Source organism: Hevea brasiliensis, chromosome 2 (assembly GCF_030052815.1).
Source record: "Hevea brasiliensis isolate MT/VB/25A 57/8 chromosome 2, ASM3005281v1, whole genome shotgun sequence".
In the NCBI taxonomy this organism is placed as follows: domain Eukaryota; kingdom Viridiplantae; phylum Streptophyta; class Magnoliopsida; order Malpighiales; family Euphorbiaceae; genus Hevea; species Hevea brasiliensis.
In genome coordinates this window covers 78,196,541-78,211,706 of record NC_079494.1, presented here as the reverse complement: position 1 = coordinate 78,211,706, position 15,166 = coordinate 78,196,541, and positions in this window count along the sequence as shown.

The following is a 15,166-nucleotide window of genomic DNA, read 5'->3' as shown; positions in this document are numbered from 1 at the left end:
TGAAACACACAATTTAAAATGTTTCAGTACTCAGTTAAATCATTTCTGATAATAAAATCCAATATCTAAATTTTCTTAGTACAATTCCCTTCAATTCATTTCATTAGTCAACCTATAATGTTGACCTTTGATGCACTCTAAGTGAGTCAATTTTAATGTTCCCAATTTGTCACATTTTATAGTCTGTAAGTGTTAGTATATATTACCAATTTCATTTTAAAGCTTATTACATTTTATTATAATTATTCAGATTTCATGGCCAATGTTTACTATCTATTGGACCAAGCTACAGTATAAATTTAATAGATTTCTCTTTATTAAATTGTTTCTCATTGTGTCTTCTTTAATTTTCTTTTTGAATCATGTCATTTGGATTTGTATAACTCAAGTTATGGTTAATTGACCATAACTAGGTCAATTCTGAATTTCGGTACCCTTACTAGGCAGTTTTAGTATTACACATTGCCAATTTTATTTGAGTAGGTTACTGCCATATTTAGGTCTATTACTCTCCATAGGATATGTTACCCTATGTCTTATGGTCACTAAGAATTTTTTTATTGTAATTTTTCAAGTCTTGTAGAGTTACTTACGGTTAAGTAATTGGACTGGACTCAATGGTCATGTAGTGACAGGATGTTCAACTAGGGCAGTAGCTTTGACCCAACATTTAAGCTTTTTACATTCATAAGATGAGGGAGAGGTCTAAACAAAGTTGAAGGTATATTTCTTAGCTTTCCAGAATGGTGTGGCTCATTTTGTTTGAATACTTCTAGTGGGAGTTATACTTAAAACACTTTGCTGGAGTTAATGGTCATTTAAACCATTTCTAGATTTGGTATACCAATTTAATCAAGTTAATTGACCTAGTTCCCTAAGTTTCTGGGTTTTGGTCAAAATGCCATTATTGTAGACCTATGTCTTAGTGAAAATTTGGTACTAGTTTTAGGGCATTTGGAGTTATATGGACCAAGTTATGGTCATTTTACTATTGCTGGTCAAGTTGCACTTATATTGCAAAGTTTAGGTCATTTTTAGGTTAAAGTCAATTCGGCTAGTTTTTGTAACCCAAATTATGCAAGCATTTTGACTTAGTACTGGTCATTTCTGGGCTTTGGTATCTTGACAAGAGTTGTAGCTCTATGTCTAAGCTTTCCATGGTATAAATTTCTGGTCATTTGGACCTGTTTTGAGTGAGTTATGGCCAAAATACTGGCTACTATTCATATGGTCAAAATTTTGGATTTTCATGTCATGCAATTTCGGATTTGGTCATTCTTTTAGGTCACTTCTAGGCAGAATTTGGACAACACTTCTACATGAAAGTTGGCTTATTTTATATCTAGTTTCACCTTCAATTGGCCTTATACTAATTGGAGTCACAACTTTACACTTATAATCTAATTTATACACTGACAACAATCACAACCTGCATAAGAGAATTTACACCCCCAATTTGGTAATCCTCCTCCTCCCAATATTTCAATATTCATTCTTGGCACTTCTATATTTATTCAACACAATTCCAGCAAAGTAAATTGGGCAAAATGCTCAAACAATATAGGCTTCCATGGCTGCCTAAAATTGGGCAGTCCAATAACTCAACAATTCCATCAATTTTCATCACCAAACAACTCATCTCAAGCTAAACATAAACTTTACTTAAGAAAGGAAGTGAATTGGACTCTTACCTCTTTTTGGAGCTTGGTCAAACCTTAACAAAAGTCCTTCTTTTTGCTCACAATATGCTGCCCAAGGTATGAGGATAAAGTTTAATGAAAGAACCTTGAAGATTTCATGGCTTGATCTTGGTGGATGAGAGCTTGAAGCTTTGGCCATCCATGGAGTTTTTGGGAGGATTGGATGAAGGAACGGAAGCGTGAAAAACACAAGTTTATACCATTGAATTCAAAAATTTTCACCTAGGGTCACATGCACCATGCAAGATTTATTTTTATCTATTTGATTTCAATGATAAACAACATATTAAAACTCTTTTAATATGTTTTTGGATCTGTATTTGCCATTTAAGATTTTAAAATTAATCAGATTAATTTTAGAACCCTAGATTAAATCAAGAACGATTACACTAACCTCTTGATGCACTGCAGCGTGTCTGCGCCTTTGAGATTCATCTTCAGGACACCAGATGTTGTCCCTCTAGCTTGTCCACACCAAGAACACCTATGGCAGCCCTTGAATGGCTTCTAAAGCTTTTTCTATTAATTAGAAAATCAAGTTCTGCCTTTTAAGAGATTAGAGATGTAAATAGGACACTAGAAACAATTTCTAGCGTTCTTAATTCAAGAGATTGATGGCTAATCTCTTTGAATTGATGAGAGATGAAGAGAAATAGCTGGAGAGGCTCAAAGTGGCGTGACAATTGAGAGGAGAGGCTGCTGGTTATGTTTTCTTTTCATAACCACACTTAAATAGCTAGGTTAACACATTAAACCCTAGCCACATGTCACCTTTTGATTAGCTCTAGGTTTAAGTGACCCAATCACATTGTGCCAAGTGTCAAACCTATATTTAATCTTGATTTTAATCATCTTACATGATTAAAAAAACATTTGGCAAGCTTATGTGTTATGCCATGTGTCACCATCTCATGGTGCCACGTGTCACACTGTGAAATGACCAAAATGCCCCTGTGTCTTAATTTTGAGTTCTTAACCCAAAATAATTATTTTCTTCTTCTAATTAATTTATATCAAATATAAATTAATTAATTAATCTCTATTAATTAATTTCTCATCAATTAAATTCATATTTAAACACTTTAAATATAAATTTAATTTATACTACACATCCAATAATCTAGATTTGGTTTCAAGTAATGCTAGGGACTTTGCAATTTAATTGCAAACCAAATCTATTTAGTTAATCAATTAAACTCTTTAATTAATTAATTAAATCATATTTAAATAGGTGATAACTTGTGTATGTGTGTGACTTACTAGGCTCACCACTAATTGGCAATGAGACATGATATCAACTCTTAATATCATCAGAACTCTTTCTTACCATAAATGATTTCTCTAAATCATTTTATGAACCTCATAGACCATGGTTAACACCTAGCATAGCATGCCATGGCCACCCAATTAGTAATAAGATTTACCTTAAATGAACCTATAATCATATGTTACCATGCACTAGAATCTTCTGTTACAAAATCCCAACTCAAGTTGGAGTCATGGTTTATGTCAAACTCCATTTGCTATGAATATTATGTTCTCTTTTAATTCCAGTTCTTGATTAAAAGGATTTTCTCATCAGAAACTCTTTTCTGAATAAATCTATCTGTCCTGGCCAGGAACTTGAAACATCAAGAACAATTAAATGAACATAGGATTTTATCTCTATTTACTTAGAGGAACAGATTCCATCTTGATCAACACCTACCTCCATATATAACTAGCAGGAGCCAACACATGGCCATATACCCATACATAGTACAAGTATGAAAGCAGTATCAAACTCAAACTACCTATATACAAGATAACTGTGCTATCTCAGGTCTAAAGATTATATGCACTGATATGATTTATGACAAAACATTGACAAGAGTAAACTCCATGTGCTTGTCATAAGTGTCACTGGTTCGGCCTACTTATCGTTTATAAGTGCCTATCATGTTTGTTATATGGCATGAGACTCACCATTCCATCTTATTTATATCTCATATAAATAACTTGGGAACAAACATGAATACAATATTTCTGGATAAGTCATGTCCTTATTATGAAGTATCCTCGATTGTGAACCTATTTATGATACTTTGTGCTAGAAATATTGTCACTCATATTCTTAACAACTTAAGAATAATATTTCTAACAAAATATCAATGGACCTTTTCTATTACACATAAATATATTATATAAATAGAAAAGTGGAAATGCCATTTATTAATAAAATATGTACAAGATACATACTAAATGATATGCTCTAGGGCATACTACTAACATTGGATTCTGCTTGAAGATGAAATGAAGAAGAAGAAGAAGTGGCTGAGGTGGGATATGCTGTCCACTTAATCAATATACAAATTCATAGTGCTCCACTAAGGTGGATTAAATGTTTAATAATCCAAATTTTCCCTTAATTGCAATTATGCCCCAAACTTCCATCATTTATTTTATGTACCACATTTTTAATTTTTATGACATTTTCAAAGTGTGTTATTACTCATTTTTAATGGACATTGAGGTCAAAAGGCAACTCTAGGTGTCAATTGATCATAATGCCCCTATTCGGTTTGTATTCCCATTTTTTCAATAACACCGATTTTTTTTTGTTTCTTGATTTTTCGTTTTTCTTTATATTAATTTATTAATTTTTCTTTGATATTTCTAATATCATTTATACCTCAATAGATGTTTAATTAGGTCCCAAAAATATTTTTCAGGGTTCCCCGTGGTCCAGGCCTAGTTAACGGTCCTCGCCACAACTTCCCAGTGCAGTCACCCATTGCTACGGTTTTTGGCTCATTTAACTTAATCACATTTCATTTCTCTTATTTTTCCTTTGTTTTTCTTGTATTTTCCTCTATTGTATTTCATTATTTTATGTCTCATCACTAACATTTAAGTAAAATTCTAAGCATCCTAGTTGTTCGGCCAGACACTTGTCACTGGAACAGTAGAACGCACTACCGAATATAGGGGTGTTGCAGTTCTAGATCTGAGAACCATATTGGAAGTGTTTCTTTTAACAGGTTTAGAGGAACTATTTTCCAATTTACAGCTGACACTCTGCCGGATTTTCTATAAAAATTTATGAAAAATTCAGATTAATCAAATTTATAAATAAATGATATAATTGGTAAATTTTTGTACTTGGTGAATAACAAATAAATAAATTAAGGAGGGTAAACTGTTATGAAATAAGATATGGTGCTCTGGCACACTGGGTGGCATATCTTACTCAGCTACACTGTAGACGGGTAAGGGGTGTCACAGACCAGGAATTTGAGGTTTCTTTTTCTTATTACCCTTCTTCTTGTTGGACTTTCCAGCAGAAGAAGATGCAATCAAAGCTATATCTTTTCCTTTATTGCCCAACATATTCTTTTGGGAAATAATCAGCATGTTAAGTAAACCAACCAAGGTGTATTCTTGCTTAGTCATATGGAAAATTTTCACAAAATTCCCAAATGACTTAGGTAGGGACTGAAGGATCAAATCCGTCTGCGGTTGGAAATCCATGTGAAAGTCAAGATGTTCCAGCTGCTCAATAAGCTGAATCATCTTGTGGACATGATCCCTAACATTCTGTCCCTCGGACATCCTCATGCAGAATAGCTATCTAGATATCTCATACCTAGCATTCATGCTATGCTCACCATATAACTCTTGCAGGTGAAGGAGGATCTCACTTGCATATTGCATATTTTTATGTTGCTTCTGTAACTCATTACTCATAGAAGCAAGCATGTAACACTTGGCTCTCATATCATGCTCTTTCCACTTGTCCAAAGTTTCATGTTCCTCTTGAGTGGCCTCTAGAGGTAATGGACCAGGAACCTTTGAGTCTAGAACATATCCTATATGTTCAAGGTACAGGACAAGTTTTAAATTTCTGAACCAATCAGAAAGATTAGGTCCTGTCAACCTATTGTGATCAAGTATGCTCGCAAGAATATTGGATGGTGGTGGTTATTGTGTGTCATTATTATCAGAAGAATAACTGCAAAAAATAGCCAGATTAATTAGTAAATGTATCATGTAATTAACCAAAATGATTATGGTCTTTTAATCAAATTGGTGCTCCCACTAACTTAGCGAATCCTACACATCCAAAGTAGAAAACGGAAATCCTAGTTGGATGGATTTCTAGTAGGTGATTGAATTCTTATAGTCTTATTGATCATCGTCAGGCACATCCATTATTGGAATTACAATAAACTATAAGTGAGCAACTTCTTGCACATCACATCTCACGTGAGGTTCAATCCTTTTACCTAGCCTCTAATGCTCAAAATATTAGGCACATCCATTATTGACTTATCTTGCATTAGTTAAGTTGATCCCTGTAACACCCCTATGTTCGGTAGTGCGTTCTACTGTTCCTGTGACCACTATTGTTCGGATAGCTAGGATGCCTAGAACTACACTTAGATATTGATGAGGAGACATAAAATAATGAAATTCAAGAAAAGAAAATACAAGAAAAATAAAGGAAAAATAATAGCAATGAAATGTAACCAAGTTAAACGAGCCGAGAACCCTAGCGATGGGTGATCGCACCGGGAAGTCATGGCGTGGACCGTTGACTAGCCCTGGACTGCGGGGAACCCTGGAAAATATTTTTAGGACTTAAATAAAAGTCTATTGAAGTATAAATACCATTAGAAATATCAAAGAAAAATTAATTAATTAGTACAAAGAAAAGTGAGAAATCGAAAAACGGACAAAACTCGGTGTTACCGAAAAATCGAGAATGCAACCCGAACAGGGGTATTGTGGTCATTTGACACCCCAAGTTGTCTTTTGACCTAAATGTCCATTAAAAATACATGATATTACACTTAGAAAATATCATGAAAAATTAAATTTGTGGTACCTAATGTAAATAGCAAAAATAGAGAGTTAAAAGTGAGAAAATGAAACTTATGAATAAACTAACATTAAACAACACTTAGTGCTCCACTCACCCACCAAAGTGGACCACTTAATCTTCATCTTGGACCAGTAGATTGTCATCTTCCTCACTTACCAAAATTTCAGCCAAAAACTTTCTTGAGAGAAACTCCATTGCCGCATGGTTTTGGAGCTCCATGCAAGTGTGATCCAAGCTTCCTTCATTGCACTTCCCTTCACTAAAAGTTGTCCATACACCTTGGACAGTAGATAGGTAATAAGAAGATCAAGTTTTGGAGAGGTTTTGAAGAGTTTCCAAAGAGGTAAGTATGTGTTTTTTATTATTGCTTCATTAAAGTTTGTGAGGATGTTATGTGTACTTGAATTGTGGAAAGAATTTTGGAGTTTGATGCTCTAAGGGAGATGTTTATTTTTGGCAGCCATGGAAACTCCTTAAGGGCAGTTTATTCTTGTATGTAAATGGTAGATTAAAGTGTTGATGAAGTTTTTGTATGTGTAGGAATAAATTTGGTGATATATATTAGATGTATGTGAATGTACACTTAATTTTGGAAGCTTGGAAATTAATCCAAGGAGAGGTACGAATCGGCAGCCTGAATTGTGGACCAAAAATATGTTACTTTATGGTTTTATTTATGGAATATTATGGTTGAATTATGGTACTTGTTGTGGCAGCTTGTACATGTGTATAAAGGTTTGAGTTTGTACATGTGAATAAGCATGGCTATATAGTTAAATTGTGTGTAAATTGGACTTGGTAAATTCTGTACTATAAGGTGCATATTGAGTGTGGTTATAAGCTACCAAAGTGATCGAAAATGTGTTGTGAAATGTGTTTAGGTTATGGTACAAAACAGAAATGGCATCAATGTGTAAATTAGTAAGTGTTAAATATGTCCTTTGATTGAGTGATGGACAATGTGCAATAGGGCAGTGTGTAATTTGGCCTTGAACCTTAAGTGTGTGGCTCCAATTGGTATGAGACCAATTGGAGGTGAAACTAGGCACAAAAAGTGCCAACTTTCATGAAGGAAGCTTACCAAAATTCTGCTTGGAAGGTAACTTGAAAAATGACCAAATCCGTATTGGTGCATTTAAGGCCTGAAAATTGACCATTTGGGCAGCAGTTAGTGTTTTGTCCATAACTCACTCAAAACAGGTCCAATTAACCTGAAATTTTTACCATGAATAGTGAGACATATATCTACAAGTCTTATGAAGACACCAAAGCCCAGAAATGACCATAAGCAAGTGAAATAGCTTACATAATTTCGGGTCCAAAAACTTGCTGAACCAAAAGTGACCTAAAATGACCTAAAGTGACCAATTTTGGTACATTCTAATAAGCAATAGTAAAATGACCATAACTTGGTCTACATAACTCAGAATGACCTGAAATTTTGCACCGCGTGCAATAAGACATAGATATAAAAGTTTGTAGTTTTGACCAAAACCCGAAAATCGAGGGAACTAGGTCATCCGGTTAGGTCAAATTAGTATATCGGAATCTGACAAATTGCACTAAAGTGCACTATACATGGAAATGAATTGGGTAACATGTACCAACACTAAAAGGCTATAAAATGTGACATATTGGTGACATTGAAACCTAATTCACCTAGACTGCATCGAGGGTCGACATCTTAGGTTGACTAAGGAAATAATAGAATTCGATAAATTAATTATTGAACCTTATTCTTAGAGACAGTTTAAATGAGTACTGAAACACTTTAAATTGTGTGTTTCAGTTAGCAAAGACTCAGGAAAAGGGAAGAAACACTGAGTCAGAGCCAAGAGATAGTTATCAGAGGTTTGTGCACAATAATTATTTCTTTTGAACTTTTCAATTGAATTAAATTATGATTATTTGTATGTTATTATTTTAAATTGTGTTTGTGCACAATAGTTATTTCTTTTGAATTTTTCAATTGAAATAAATTATGATTATTTGTATGTTATTGTTTTAAATTGTGTTTGTGCACAATAATTTTGACTTCTCATTTTCTACTCTAAAATTTAATTGAACATTATAGTTTTAAATTGTGTCCGTGCACAATACTTTTATATTCACTGCTTTTACTAGCAAATTTATTTAGAGAAATGAGTTATGAATAATTTTTGATTGTTTTGGTTTTGGGAATATTATTTGGAAATTATTGTGTTGCCTACTTTGTAAATGGAAATTTTGAGATAAATTGTGTTTAGTGGTATCGGAGCAAAGTAGGGATGGCGATACGTAACGCCTACGATTCCTGGGAACTCTCACGTGTGAACCCAGGAGCTTGCAGGGATGGCGATACGTAACGCCTGCAAGTGCTCTGATAAGTACACTATATTCCTCTAACATTTATGGGGTGAGTATGACTATATTCCTCCCTCTTTGACTTGTCAGTCTGAGGTGAGTGAGGATGAGTACTCATTATTTAGCTAGCTTCCTCCCTCATTGATTTCGATTATTGGGGTGAGTGTGTCTTATTGTGCTGTACAACATGGCATGTGTGGAAAATTTGTGTCATGGCCCAAATTGTGTTATTGATTTGCAAAACTGTATTATTCGGTTATTTGATTAAATTGTGTTATCGATTGGCAACATTGTATTCTTCAGTTGTTTAATCGAATGGTGTTATTGATTAGTAAAACTGTATTATTCAGTTATTTGATCAAATTGTGTTATTGATTGGCAAAACTGTATTATTCAGTTATTTGATAAAATGGTGTTATATGAATTTTGTAAATTGTGAAATAGAATTGTGAATTATTTGATTTGTGAATTGTCAATAAAAGATTTATATATCGCATTTCAAATTGTTATTGTGCACCACTGAGTAAATTTTACTCAGCGATAGCTTTTCATTCTTTATCGCAGTAGACAGATCGATAGGCGGCGGGCTAAGGTTGCTAGTACTACACTGAGAGATCATCGGGTATATTGAGTATACCATATTTTGCATTTTGTATTGTAATATATTTTCACTGTATGTATATAGTGTTCTTGATTTTGAGCAATTGTAAATTAAAACTGTACATTGAAGGTGTAAAATAAATTGTAAATTATTTTAGTTTGTAAATATTATGTTATATTTCTTTTATCTCAGCCTTTGAAAATACTGAAAAATTATTGTGGACTTGTGTTGATTAAATGTTGGAGTTGAGATTGAGAAATATATTGGACTTTTATAGGTTTTTAAAGAACTGTTTTATTCAAAATACAGATGGCACTCTGCCAAAATTTTTACAGAAATTACTAATAATCCAAATCTGTTAGCTGTTTCACTTCAGTTCAAAAGAAAGTTTTTTTTTAACACCTGTAAATAGTGCTCACCACTGTGGAAAAGAAGTAAGAAAAGTTTAAAATCCCTTGTATGTGTTTAATGGGTTATCAGTAGATGAAGTTGGTAATTCATTAGGTATACTATGGGATCATGTTATGCCTTACATAGGGGTAGGGTGTGACATGTTTTAGTGGTATCAGAGCTAGTTTTTAAATTCTGTTTTCACCTATAATTTGAATATTCTTTCTTCATTGTACAACTACTCAATGTCATTGTTTGATACATACAGTACATTACATTATAAATATGCACTAACGGGAGAAAATCTCCTTGTGTTAATTGTTCAAGAGGTCTAAGATCCTCGAATTGACTATGGAAGAGGGTGATCATTCAGTCGATCAACTGATAGAGGCTGAGGTACAAGTTGAGGCCCCAGCTCCACAAAGTGTCGAAGGCCCGACTGTACCAGTTTTACCGATACAAATTACTACACAAATGGCCCATCAAATGGCCACTTTCTTTCAACAAATGGCTGATAATCTATCGGCCCATGCCCAAGTACAAACCTAACCCCCACAAGGGCAACATGAAATAGAGAGGAGGGAGAAACCTATGGGTCATAACTCAAGCAGTAATTTGAGAAAGAGAAAAGAATTTGAGGAGCCCCGAGCTTAGGGATATAACAGAGGTGGATCATCAAGGCAGAGACCTCCAAGGTCCAGTCGTCGAACAACTAGGAGTTCCTACCCTCCCTACCAATGTGAAACTTGTGGTAAAAATCATGGTGGGGTATGCTACAAGGCCATAGGAGCCTGTTATAACTATGGAGGCATAGGACACTTTGCCAAGGACTGCACCAGTGCCCGTAGAGTTGGACTACCTCCTACTATTGCTGAAGGGTTAGTTCAGAGCCCTGTCACTAGACGTTCACAACCACCCAGTAGAGGTAGAGGTAGGGGTAGAGGTAACCCAGTAGGCAACCAAGGCACAGTGAAACAATCAGAGCATGACAGTGCTCCAGTCAAAGTCTAGGTAATGAGACACAGAGAAGAAGTTGAGACATCTGATGTTGTGGCTGGTACCTTCTCAACTTTTAATTAAGATGTGTTTGTGTTATTTGATTCGGGTTCTACCCATTCTTCTGTGAGTGCTAGCATCATTGATTGCATTGCTATTCCATATACAAAAAAATAAACTTTGAGGTGCTAATAACCAGTCCGTTAGGACAAGAGGTCAGGGTTAATAAAATGTATAGGGATTGTCCTTTAGTGATCCAAGGACACATTTTTTTATCTGATCTCATTGAAATGCCCTTCAGAGATTATGACATCATCTTGGGCATGGATTGGTTAGCCAGGCATCACGCCATGATTGACTGTAGGCTGAAGACAGTCACTTTTGGTCTCCCTCGGTATAGTGATGTGGTAATACATGGGGAGAGGGAGCTATTGTCATCAAACGTCATTTCAGCCGCACTAGCCAGAAAAATGATCAGAAATGGGTGTGAAGCATACTTGGCACATGTGGTAGACACCCAAGTGGGGAGTCCAGCATTGAGGGACATCCTTATAATATATGACTTTCCAGATATTTTATGTTTCCTGATGAATTGCCAGGATTACCTACAGAAAGAGAAGTGCTGTTTGAAATTAATGTTCTGCCTGGTGTGGATCCAATCTCCATAACACCATACAGAATGGCACCAGCAGAGTTGAAGGAGTTGAAGGTACAATTGCAAGAACTACTTGAAAAGGGCTTCATCTACCCTAGTGTGTCACCATGGGGAGCACCAGTATTGTTTGTTAAGAAGAAGGTTGGCACTCTTCATTTATGTATTGTTTGACCTGGAATCTGCATACTTTTATGTTAGTGTTAGAACTATATGTTCTATTGTTATTCCTTTATAGGGGAATAAATTTTGATGCATTAGTGATTAGTCCTTTAAGATAAGGATTGTGATAATAAGTGAAATTAGTTTTGAAAGAGTTTATCGGCGAAAAGTATGTTCTAACACACCATAAATTATAAAGCTAAACGGCAAGCCTACTTAATGTAAGGCAAGAGGATGTAAAAGTAAGTTATAGTAATAGAATTGCTCTAGATGAGGGCAAGGATGTTACTGTTAGTAATTATTAATGGATATTGTAATCAGAATAAGATTCGAATATCACTAAATTCGAAAAGGATAAAATATCGAAAAATTTGATCTATTGGGATGTATCGTAGTAACTATGCAATGTTCTTGATGTTTATACTGTAAGCTGTAGATTACAATACTGACTTGAGATTATTGTGTAGAGCTATGTACTACTTAATAGTACACCAAGATGAGAATAGTTGCTAACGGCATCTGTTTTGGTATAGTTATGCCAGGACAGAATTTAATTATTAGAAATAAGTTTGAAAATCCTACTTAGGGATTTAAAACTCAAAAGTTAGAAAATCGAAAGGTTATAGTTTAGTACAGAAGGAAGTAAGTTATAGAATATTAAAAGATAAAAAGAATTATGGAAGTAAAAATTTGAACAGTTGATTCAGATATAACAAAGAAATGTTACGAATGTGAGGAAGACTATTGACTAGAATGGTCAGAGGACCAATGACTAGATAAATCATTCTAACATTACCTCAAGGGTCATTCAAGAAGGAACATGAATCGAAATATTAGACAGCACAATAGTAAGAGAAGATTAGTGTTATACAAACAAATTAAATGTTGTATTAGATTGTTAAAAGTCTTATACAAATTCGAGGCAAGGAAGATTGTACGATCATTTAGAAAGGAGAAAATAAACGTATGACTATTGTAAGATGGCTATTGGGTAAAATTTCATGGACAAAATTTATTTTAAGCGGGGGAGAATTGTAACACCCCTATGTTCGGTAGTGCGTTCTACTGTTCCTGTGACTAGTGTTGTCCGAATAGCTAGGATGCCTAGAACTACACTTAGATATTGATGAGGAGACATAAAATAATGAAATACAAGAAAAGAAAATACAAGAAAAACAAAGGAAAAATAATAACAATGAAATGTAACCAAGTTAAACGAGCCGAGAACCCTAGCGATAGGTGACTGCACCGGAAAGTTGCAGCATGGATCGTTGACTAGTCCTGGACTGCGAGGAACCCTGGAAAATATTTTTAGGACTTAAATAAATGTCTATTGAAGTATAAATACCATTAGAAATATCAAAGAAAATTAATAATTAGTACAAAGAAAAGTGAGAAATCAAAAAATGGACAGAACTCGGTTTTACTGAAAAATCGAGAATGCAACCTGAACAGGGGCATTGTAGTCATTTGACATCCCGAGTTGTCTTCTGACCTAAATGTCCATTAAAAATACATGATATTACACTTGGAAAATATCATGAAAAATTAAATAAGTGGTACCTAATGTAAATAGCAAAAATGGGCAGTTAAAAGTGGGAAAACGAAACTTATGAATAAACTAACATTAAACAACACTTAGTGCTCCACTCACCCACCAAAGTGGACCACTTAATCTTCATCTTGGACCAGCAGATTGTCATCTTCCTCACTTCCCAAAATTTCAGCCGAAAACTTTCTTGAGAGAAACTCCATTGCCGCATGGTTTTGGAGCTCCATGCAAGTGTGATCCAAGCTTCCTTCCTTGCACTTCCCTTCACTAAAAGTTGTCCATACACCTTAAGCTGTAGATAGGTAACAAGAAGATCAAGTTTTGGAGAGGTTTTGAAGAGTTTCCAAAGAGGTAAGTATGTGTTTTTGATTATTGCTTCATTAAAGTTTGTGAGGATGTTATGGGTACTTGAATTACGGAAAGAATTTTGGAGTTTGATGTTCTAAGGGAGATGTTTATTTTTGGTAGCCATGGAAACTCCTTAAGGGCAGTTTATTCTTGTATGTAAATGGTAGATTAAAGTGTTGAAGAAGTGTTTGTATGTATAGGAATAAATTTGGTGACGTATATTAGATGTATGTGAATGTACACTTGATTTTGGAAGCTTGGAAATTAATCCAAGGAGAGGTATGAATCTGCAGCCTGAATTGTGGACCAAAAATATGTTGCTTTATGGTTTTATTTATGGAATATTATTGTTGAATTATGGTACATGTTGTGGCAGCTTGCACATGTGTATAAAGGTTTGAGTTTGGACATGTGAATGAGCTTGGTTATGTAGTTAAATTGTGTGTAAATTGGACTTGGTAAATTCTGTACTATAAGGTGCATATTGAGTGTGGTTATAAGCTGCCAAAGTGACCAAAAATGTGTTGTGAAATGTGTTTAGGTTATGGTATAAAACAAAAATGGCATAAATGTGTAAATTGGTAAGTGTTAAATGTGTCCTTTGATTGAGTGATGGACAATGTGCAATAGGGCAGTGTGTAATTTAGCCTAGAACCTTAAGTGTGTGGCTCCAGTTGGTATGAGACCAATTGGAGGTGAAACTAGGCACAAAACGTGCCAACATTCATGAAGGAAGCTTACCAAAATTCTGCTTGGAAGGTAACTTGAAAAATGACCAAATCCGGATTAGTGCATTTAAGGCCTAAAAATTGACCATTTGGGCAGCATTTAGTTTTTTGTCCATAACTCACTCAAAATAGGTCCAATTGACCTGAAATTTTTACCATGAATAGTTGAGACATGTATCTACAAGTCTTATGAAGACACCAAAGCCCAGAAATGACCATAAGCAAGTGAAATAGCTTTTTCAAGTTCGGGTCCAAAAACTGGCCAAACCAAAAGTGACCTAAAATGACCTAAAGTGACCAATTTTGGTACATTCTGACCAAAAATAGTAAAATGACCATAACTTGGTCTACATAACTCAAAATGACCTGAAATTTTGCCCCGCGTGCAATAAGACATAGATCTACAAGTTTGTAGTTTTGACTGAAACCTGAAAACTGAGGGAACTAGGTCATCCGATTATGTCAAATTAGTATACCGGAATCCAACAAATTGCACTAAAGTGCACTATACATGGGAATGAATTGGGTAACATGTACCAACACTAAAAGGCTATAAAATGTGACATATTGATAACATTAAAACCTAATTCACCTAGACTGCATCGAGGGTCGACATCTTAGGTTGACTGTCGATACCATATTTTGGCCGATCCCCGAAATCAGTAGACTTTGAAATCAATCCCCAACACCAAGTCTCCATGTCGTTCAATTCATTACCATTCTCTCAAACCAGTTATCAAGTCTCCTTGCCAGTCAATCACATTTTCGATCTCTCGTCAAATGAAATCAAACCAACATTAGGTCTTCGTGCCATCCAGTCTTATTTCCGA